Source organism: Blennius ocellaris (assembly GCF_963422515.1).
Source record: "Blennius ocellaris genome assembly, chromosome: 17".
Lineage (NCBI taxonomy): Eukaryota > Metazoa > Chordata > Actinopteri > Blenniiformes > Blenniidae > Blennius > Blennius ocellaris.
This window is the reverse complement of record NC_137666.1, coordinates 9,541,442-9,549,710: the sequence shown is the minus strand read 5'-3', so window position 1 is coordinate 9,549,710 and position 8,269 is coordinate 9,541,442. Positions and strand designations below refer to the sequence as shown.

The following is an 8,269-nucleotide window of genomic DNA, read 5'->3' as shown; positions in this document are numbered from 1 at the left end:
CACACACACACACACACACACACACACACACACACACACGTTTTAATGGAAGTCTTATTAAATGTTAATTGATCGGGGGGGGGGTCTCTCTCCGTTCCTATGCGCGCCCCCGTCAGTGTTGCGTTGGCGGGGCGCAGGGTCCCTCCCTTCCCGGGCTCGGCCCCGAAGGCGCGTGTCCGCCGCGGCCCGGTGTGTCCGCCAGGGGGCAGCTGTGTCTCGGTCTGAGGCTGCGCCGCTCCCGCTGCATCACAGAGAGGAAAATACCACCAGATGGCGGTTTAGGATTGCTGCTCTTCTCTCAAGGCGCGGTTCCGCTCGCACGGCCAATTTTCAATATTAAAATACACAAGGTATTAAAACGAAAATCGATTTTTTATTCGGGAAGACGATAATCGATTTGGCGATGGTCGCTAAAGGTGAGTGTCTCGTGTTTTTGTCGTGTTTTGTGCGGCGGGAAGGGAGACGGAGCACAGATTAAAGATGGTGGACACAGACAGGGGAAGGCTGGTTGGTTGGGGGATGGGCGCTAGCGGCTAGCGGAGGTGAATGTGCTTTCTCTCGCTTGCCTCAGTTACATTATAGCCTAGCGGAGCCATTAGCTCGCGAGCTAGCCCCTCCAAAAAAAAAAAAAAAAAAAAAATTCGGCAAGGCAACTTGCGAGGAGGGCAAGTGTCCGCTGCAGCGGCGAGCCGTGTCCCCCCCCGGCCGGCGCCGGAGTTCGGCTTGTCAACAAATAAAGAGCCATGCGGTGTGACGTGTTTTCTTGCTCTTTGCGAGGCAGGATTCAGAGCATCACCTTCTCTCGTTTGCACAGCCGTATTATGATAGTACAGTTGCCCTCCTGTCGCGCGCTGCTTTCTCTTGCTTTGGGTTTGTCATCTGCCCCCATCGCTCTTGTTGACATTGCCGTTCTCTATAAATTGGCAAGGTTTTTTTTTTTTGCAGACACACAATGTTGAGACATGAACCTTGTTACCACTTTTTTTTCTCCCCCCTCGTGTCAACATCAGCATCCTCACCCCCCCCCCCCCTCTCTCTCTCTCTCTCTCTCCCTCCCTCCTTGCCTGCCTCCTGCAAGTTTTGTAGAGTGTCGGTGACTTTTGACTCTGGGATTATAAACATGTTGCATTCCGTTTTGAGTGACAACACGTGGGTGCGTTTACATGCAAACCTGCACGATGAGAGTCCTGCAACGTTTAACCAGATTATTATGGCGCTTCTTTTCTCCCATTCCCGCCCCCTTCTGTGCGGGAAGCAGGCAACAGTGAGCGGGGAAACATGACTCACATTAGGGGGGGTGGGGGGGATGGGCTCCAACCAGCCGTCCTCACAGGCTTGAGCCAGGCTTCTGTCCGAGCTCCCCTCCCTCTCTGACCCCCATCAGGGCTCACCCCGTGCCATGCCGTCAGGGGGTCGTTGGGATTGGGTCACAGTGCCTCCTGGTTGTTTGCATGAACCCTCAGTTGTTGCATAACTGCTTTGTTTACAGTGAGCCATGTGATTTCTCACACAGGCTGTGGGTTGCTATCTGCAGCCTATTCATCTTCCATTATCACCAAACCACATTGCATAAATCACCTTTTAGTTATCCTTGCAAACAAGTTGTGGGAACTGCACGTGTCGATTAGTCAAAGTTGTGCTCTCCAATATAGTTCCTATGGACAAATTAGAATGTATTTTTTTTCCTGAAGTTGAAAACATATGATCTCCATGTTGACATTAGATTGAAAGTGATCCATTACACTAATTGTAATAGCCAGTTCTCAAATTATTTTGTGAAAGCACCAAAGGTCAATATACAGCTATAGTATTGATAGCAAAGTGTTTTGTTTCACTATTGTCTTCACGTTTCTCTTCCAAGGTAAATATGTTGTCCAGATTAGGTGTCAGAAGAGCAAATTTCTCATGGTCGTGTCCCAAAGGAAAGATTATACCATGTTTGTAATGGTCTTGATATATACATTTTCAAGTGTCAAAAACCTTTTGTCAAATCCAAAAGAAAAAAATAAACATACATACATTTTTGTAATTCTAGCAAAGTAATGAATTGTTCATTTGTTTTTCTTAACATTGTAAGCCATGTGACTCGCAGTGAGTTGAAAACCTACTCTGGTCCATCGCTGGCAGGCTGGAGCAACTTTAGAGTATTTGCATTGAAAAAAGTAAAAAGATGAATAAATGAATGAATGGATCCACCCGGATTTTGAATGAAAACATCTGTGCAAAAAAACTGGCTTGACTGCATTATTGTTGCGTAGACTACATGAGAAGAAATGACTGGTGGGACAATTTATTTAATATAGGCGATACATGAGTTTCTGTTTCTGTTGTGCAATCCAACAAATGATGAGGGATTGAATAGTTTATGTCAATAACGCAGGGCTATTTTGCTTAAAATGTCTCATTTGTTTTCAACATTTCCTTAAATACAGTACTAGAATAAAGTAGTGTGTTGTTGGATTCTTTCGAGTTTGAGTTCTTACCCGATTCAGATAAATGGTTTGTATTCATGTTGTGCAGGAGAGATCGGGATCTTTTCAAAACACACAAGTCATTGGCTTTCTAGGGCCAGGAATATTTTGAAAAAAATTGTGAGCTAGCTGAATTTTTTAATGGTAGTAGTATACAAGTCTTAGGTTGAAACCTTCCCATTTTATGTAACCAACATTGTAAATAAAGTCAATTATTCACATTTCAAATGAACATCGCCTAAATGTACACAATAAAACAATGAGAATAATTACAATTAGCTGCTCCATTGTAAAGATTATTACAAGCGGTTGCCACAAAGATAAAAAAAAATGACCTGTAACAGTTTTTTTCTTTTATGCTAAAAGTAGTCAAAAGAACTGTTTAAAATTAAATTGTGAACAAAATCTGCAAAGTTAACTTTTTTTTTTAATATATTGTGAACTTCTTCACTGTCCAAATTTGCACCAGTTTTAACATTTTAACATCTCAACCTATTTTCTATTGTATCGTTCAATGTTATTCTTCACACCCATCATATATACTGTACCTGGATTATCCAAGCTGAGGTAACAAGGACTGGAATCTAAGCCAAACAACTTTGGTTGAAAGGCCGTGTACATCCCTCCACCACTGGTTAACACAGAGTGAAACGGACAATTTCACAGACATTCACGTCTGCCACCAGTTTAGAGCCGGGGATCCACTTAACAAGCATCTCTTTGGAAAGATATATTCAGATAAAAACACATTGAGGCACAGAGAGAACATGCAAGTTCCTCATAGAAAATCTCCTAGATAACGTCACACTCGAGCCTTTGTTATGCGAAGGCAGTGCAACCTATTCCAATAGATATAGTTTTATTAATCTTTATGAAAACAGGTTAATCCACTTGCTGTGGATTTGATGGGGCCGGGAGACTCGGATCTTTAACTACCAGTTCCACTGTCAGAAATCAATGCAGGCCGTCAGAAGTGTAAACCTATTGCAGCTTAACTAGAAAATGGTCTGAACCAGCCCATAGCTTTAAGCTATATTAATTAGAAAAGTTTTAAGCCTAACCTCAAAACTAAAAATTATTTTTATGCCATTACTTTTTTTGGCGTTATACACTACTAGTAAGTCTTTTTTTTGCAAGTTTTGCCTTAAGATAATTTTGCTGATACCAGTTTATTTCACGGCTGATGTAGATAATACATCTCTAAAAAAAAAACACCAATCCTTTGGTAATCTGTGTCAATTGCTATGAAATGAAATATTAAAATAGCTGCATGTCCTTTGCTCACGTACATTTTCATTTAACATCACATCACAGGAGGCCTCGTGTTTTGTTGACAGAGCAACTAGCAAGGAAGCAGCAAGAGGGTCTGTTCGATTGACTTTTGTAGCAAAACCCCTTTGGGCTGAAAATACTTCAAATAGTTATGGTGGTGAAAAGCTGCCGTCCTCATTCTGTGTTTGTTAGTCTTGTGTGCAGCGCAGTGGTGATTATGCACTTACAGATCAGTCCGTCCTTGCCTTGGGAATAAAGCAGTTTGAAGCTGACATTTAGTGACATTTCTTGCATAACTTCCCAAAGGTAGTTTATGTGAAGAGCATCACATTGTTAAAACCTTGCAGTGATGCAGAGGGTTAAACACAAATGGAATAATCCATCCCCCTTCCTCTATCCTTTCAATTGCTCTGCTCTTTTCCCCCCAACTCTTCTAATAGAAAGCCGATAAAGAACTTTAAATCACAAAGTGATTGTTTATCATTTGCACGTCCACATTTCTGGTTACGCTTCATCTTAGATGTATTATTGATGAGAATAAAAATGCAATGACCATTTATTTTTTTTGAAGAATTACTTGCAGCATCTGTACAGAAGAGTGAATGGACATCTACAGTTTGGTTCCTAAATGGTTCCACCAGTGTACCGTTATCACGATGAAACCTAATGCATTAGTGTCTTTTGTTAAAGACATTCAATCTAATTGGCTAATCGTAAAGAACAGCCATGGACTCCGTACTGTGAACAGTGTCATTTGATAGCTACTTAGCCAGAGGCGCTCTCCACTTCACTGCACTGTGCTTTTTGTTCGAGCCATATGCTTATAATGATACAGCTCTGGGGATTATGTAATGGGTTTGACATTTGTCAGAGCTTATTACTTGGTGACCTTGATTCAAGATGTTGGCAATGGAAAGTCCTGTATTCCCCCGTTCGTCCTGTTGTCCAGCCTTTGGTGGTTTTTAGCACAGTGAAGGAAATGTTGAAAGACCAAATATTGCTACCATCTGTACTCATTTGTGCGTTTTAAATGTGTAATACTTCAACCATATTGCACAGATTCTTTGGATTCTGTATTCAAGACTGTGTGGATAAACTGCTGGTATAATGGGATAAGACACATGTCCAATATCACAACCATCCTATGATTTAGAGGCATTTTTGAATCACTGTTACTTGTTACATCTTATTATCAAAGTTAATTTGTGACGCTACTATTGCTTTATGACACGTTGATTTTTAAAAGAGTCTTGCAACTTTGTACTGACACACAAAACACTTTCTCAAAAAGGTTTTGTGAACTCTTTCTTGTGTGCAACTGTCCTGCAATTAGCTGCATAGTTTTTGTTTTTTTGTTTTTTTCTCCCCCGACGTGTTGGCTGTCACTTTACAGCTCACTGTGGGCCTGAGGTTGCTCTCAAGCTGAGTTTAAACCACGTCAGTCTGCAGGACAACTATTGAGAGTCCGCATCTGAACAAGTGACTGAGAAAGTAGAGATTGGTTTCGAGAAGTTGATGGAAAATACCAGCCTTGGCTTCCAGATTTCTTCTTCGGTTGCTCATTTCGAGCCACGTCTTCCTACCGAAATGGTGACCGTGTGGTGTGAATGTATAAATCCAAGATTATGTAATGCGATGACATATTACGCTCGTTCACTGGCAGCATAGTCTATTATTCAGTTGCGGCCTCATTAAGCAGACTAATTTCATTCCCTTGCTCAGGATATTCAGGTACATTACGTTAGAATTTGGGCTGTTTGGAAATGTCAAGCATAGTTTGGCGTGATCCTCCATAATGGGATGTTGAGGCGCAAATCGGTGGCCAAAGCACACGTTGTATTAACTTGAGCACACTGAGGGGCCTGTTGACAGACGTTTTAATGTAATTATATTGAATTTTATAAGCTCAAGTGTTCAGTATTTAAGGAGCAACAGAGAGCACATCATATTATAAGTGAGCAGCAACAGAACAAGTGGTTTTCAGTCACTGCACAGGATCAGTTTCCTTTAAGTCTGTCGCAGTGTGTTTAAAACAGTGAGTGCTATTGTCATGTTAAGCCGGTTGTGTTAAGAATCTATCAGTAATAATTAAATGTTGACATAATGATGAGTCAGGCGATATTGTGACGGCGAGGTCGCACTTCCACCACCACGAATGCTTGCTAAACTTATATCCGGGGGATATTTGCGAAACGCGTTCCGTTCGGCTGTCAGGTTGAGCACTAATAGCAGCAGGTGTGTCGGCGCCTATCTGCACGTGTGCGTCGTCTCGCCGGTATTCCTGGTCGACTGGTTGCTCGGCTTGAACAAGCAACACAACAGCAAAGCTTTCAAATGAGCTGTCACACTGAAATTCTGCTCTTTTCCCCGAAGGAGGAGGATATAGTGCCAGAGGTTAATTCTCCAAAAACGTAATTTTGAGAACACTGGTTTCATGATGGAAAAAGCTTTTTCTTGTTTTGTTTTGTTTTTTTCTTAAGCTGACTTTCTTTTGTTTTAGGTACAAGAAACGGTAAGCGACTTATTAATGGCAAAATACAAGCCCACGAAAGAATATGTGGATCTTTTATTCATACGAGTGTCGGTACCCACTGCTTTTTCAAGGTGCTCCATTGGAACAGCTGCTCAGTGATAAGAATCTTATGAAATAAATAGGTTTACAGATCAACAGCGTTCAAAAAACACCCCTGTGCTCCAGGCATTAACAGAACTGCAACTGCTGCTCTGCCAACATTTTTCTTACCTATTCCAAGTAGAAGCCACTTGTGTCTAAGGGGATTCTGTTACGTTACAGTATTCATCAGTTTGATTCGCCTAAAAGTATCTGGCAGCCATAGTTACTATATATATATATTGCAAATTAACAATTTGTATCAAGCATTTTTTTTTTTTTTAAGTAAATTTCAGACAAAAGCTTACAACATGAATTGTTGTTCACAAATGATTGAAAAAAAATAATAAAAGGAAACATATTTGTTTAAATGCAAAACATTCAAACCCAAACATCCATAATAGTAAAATTTAACGGGTACACCGAAACGGTTCAATAAAATAAGCCAGGAAAAAAGTGGCAACAATGTTTAATGAAAGAAGACAGTCAACTCAGAGTAAAAGAAAAGTGTATATATATAAATGTGACAGTAAGTATAATCTAGTTCATGGAAATTCTCAATACTGGATAGTAAAACACAGAATAAATGTGATATATGGTTTGAATAGAAATCTAAAAGTTCGAGATTAATAAAAGAAAGAATGAAATAGATAGATCAAGTATAAAAGGCTGGTTTGATTCTCCATCTTTCCTTGTCCACATGTCAGTGTCCTTGAGCAAGACTCTGAACCACAAACTGCTCCCATTGGATGGATCCAGTGCCTTGACTGGCAGCAGCCACAACCACTGGTTTAGGGCAGTGGTGGCCCTGAGAAGCAGACATGGGATTGAGGGTTGGCAAGTTTGAATCCTACAGCTCATGGGTCACCACAGTGGGTCACTGAAAGCCCCAATGTGGCTTTACGACTCCATCCTCGAAATAAGATGGGTCAGTGTGGACACAAAAGGAGATTTCCCCAAAGGAATTAATGAAGTATAATTAGTGTAGTTTTATTAGTTTAGTTTAATGGCTTTCATCATTGAGGCATTTGGAAGCCACATGATTAAAGGAGTGAGTTGTGACTGGAGGGTTGCTGGTTTGAATCCCTCAATCAGTCAGGGAAAGTGAATACCACCACTTTGCCTCCACAATCTTGGGGGTGGATTCAATACAGAGGACAGATGTCATTGTGCTATTGTGAACCCCGTAAATGTTTTTATTGCTTTTACGACTCATGTTGTATCTTAACGATGAAGTTATTTATTATGTTACCCATTAGCTTTTTGAAAGAAATCCCTTTTTTATGTGCGTCTGTGCCGGTATGAATGCAGTTTCAGTTTGTCCTACAGTGCTTCGTAAATCCATGGAAACATAAGACGAAAATAACCCAAGATACGCTGTGATAATTCAGCCACATGCTTTCCTCTCATTGGCAGCTTAATAAGTGGAACATGACTGTGGTATTATTTCCATCTTGTTAAAGAAAAGAAAAAAAGTACATTAAGAGTTTCAGCCTGGCAGTATTTTTCTGTTCACGCCTCGAATTCTATTCAGAAGGAAACTCCTATTGTTTTTCATCCATTCGCAAACAAACTCAGAGGTTATTTCTGGTAGTAATTGCCAACTTCAAAAGCTGGTACCTTAAATAGCTCATGATTTTGGGAATTTCTCACAGAACAAGTCAGACTTTGCAAATGGTGTTAAATCATTTGTAATGGTATTTTTTTTTTTTTTTTATCATTAACTTGCATGCCTTCTTCTCACTTCATTACAGTGAAGTACAGGTAGTTTGCTTCATGTGCTCTCTCTGCTACGACAACTGAGTCTGACAGAGGTTCATTTTTTTTATATCGTCGCTGTAAATTGGAGCTTTGTAAACTGGAATGCCGTCATAAATACTTGGCAGCTTAAAGAAATGGCTGCTCACAGTCGTGC

At 40.7% G+C, this 8,269-nt stretch overlaps 1 protein-coding gene across 1 annotated transcript in view; it reads left to right on the top strand.

The window, feature by feature from the left end:
• The first annotated feature begins 277 nt into the window (after positions 1-277).
• stag1a (STAG1 cohesin complex component a) overlaps positions 278-8,269 on the top strand; it is a 40,210-nt gene continuing 32,218 nt past the window's right edge. Inside the window, exon 1 of the mRNA XM_080513429.1 lies at positions 278-416. The gene's annotated coding sequence lies outside the window, so the exon portion shown is untranslated. The remainder of the gene's footprint in view (positions 417-8,269) is intronic.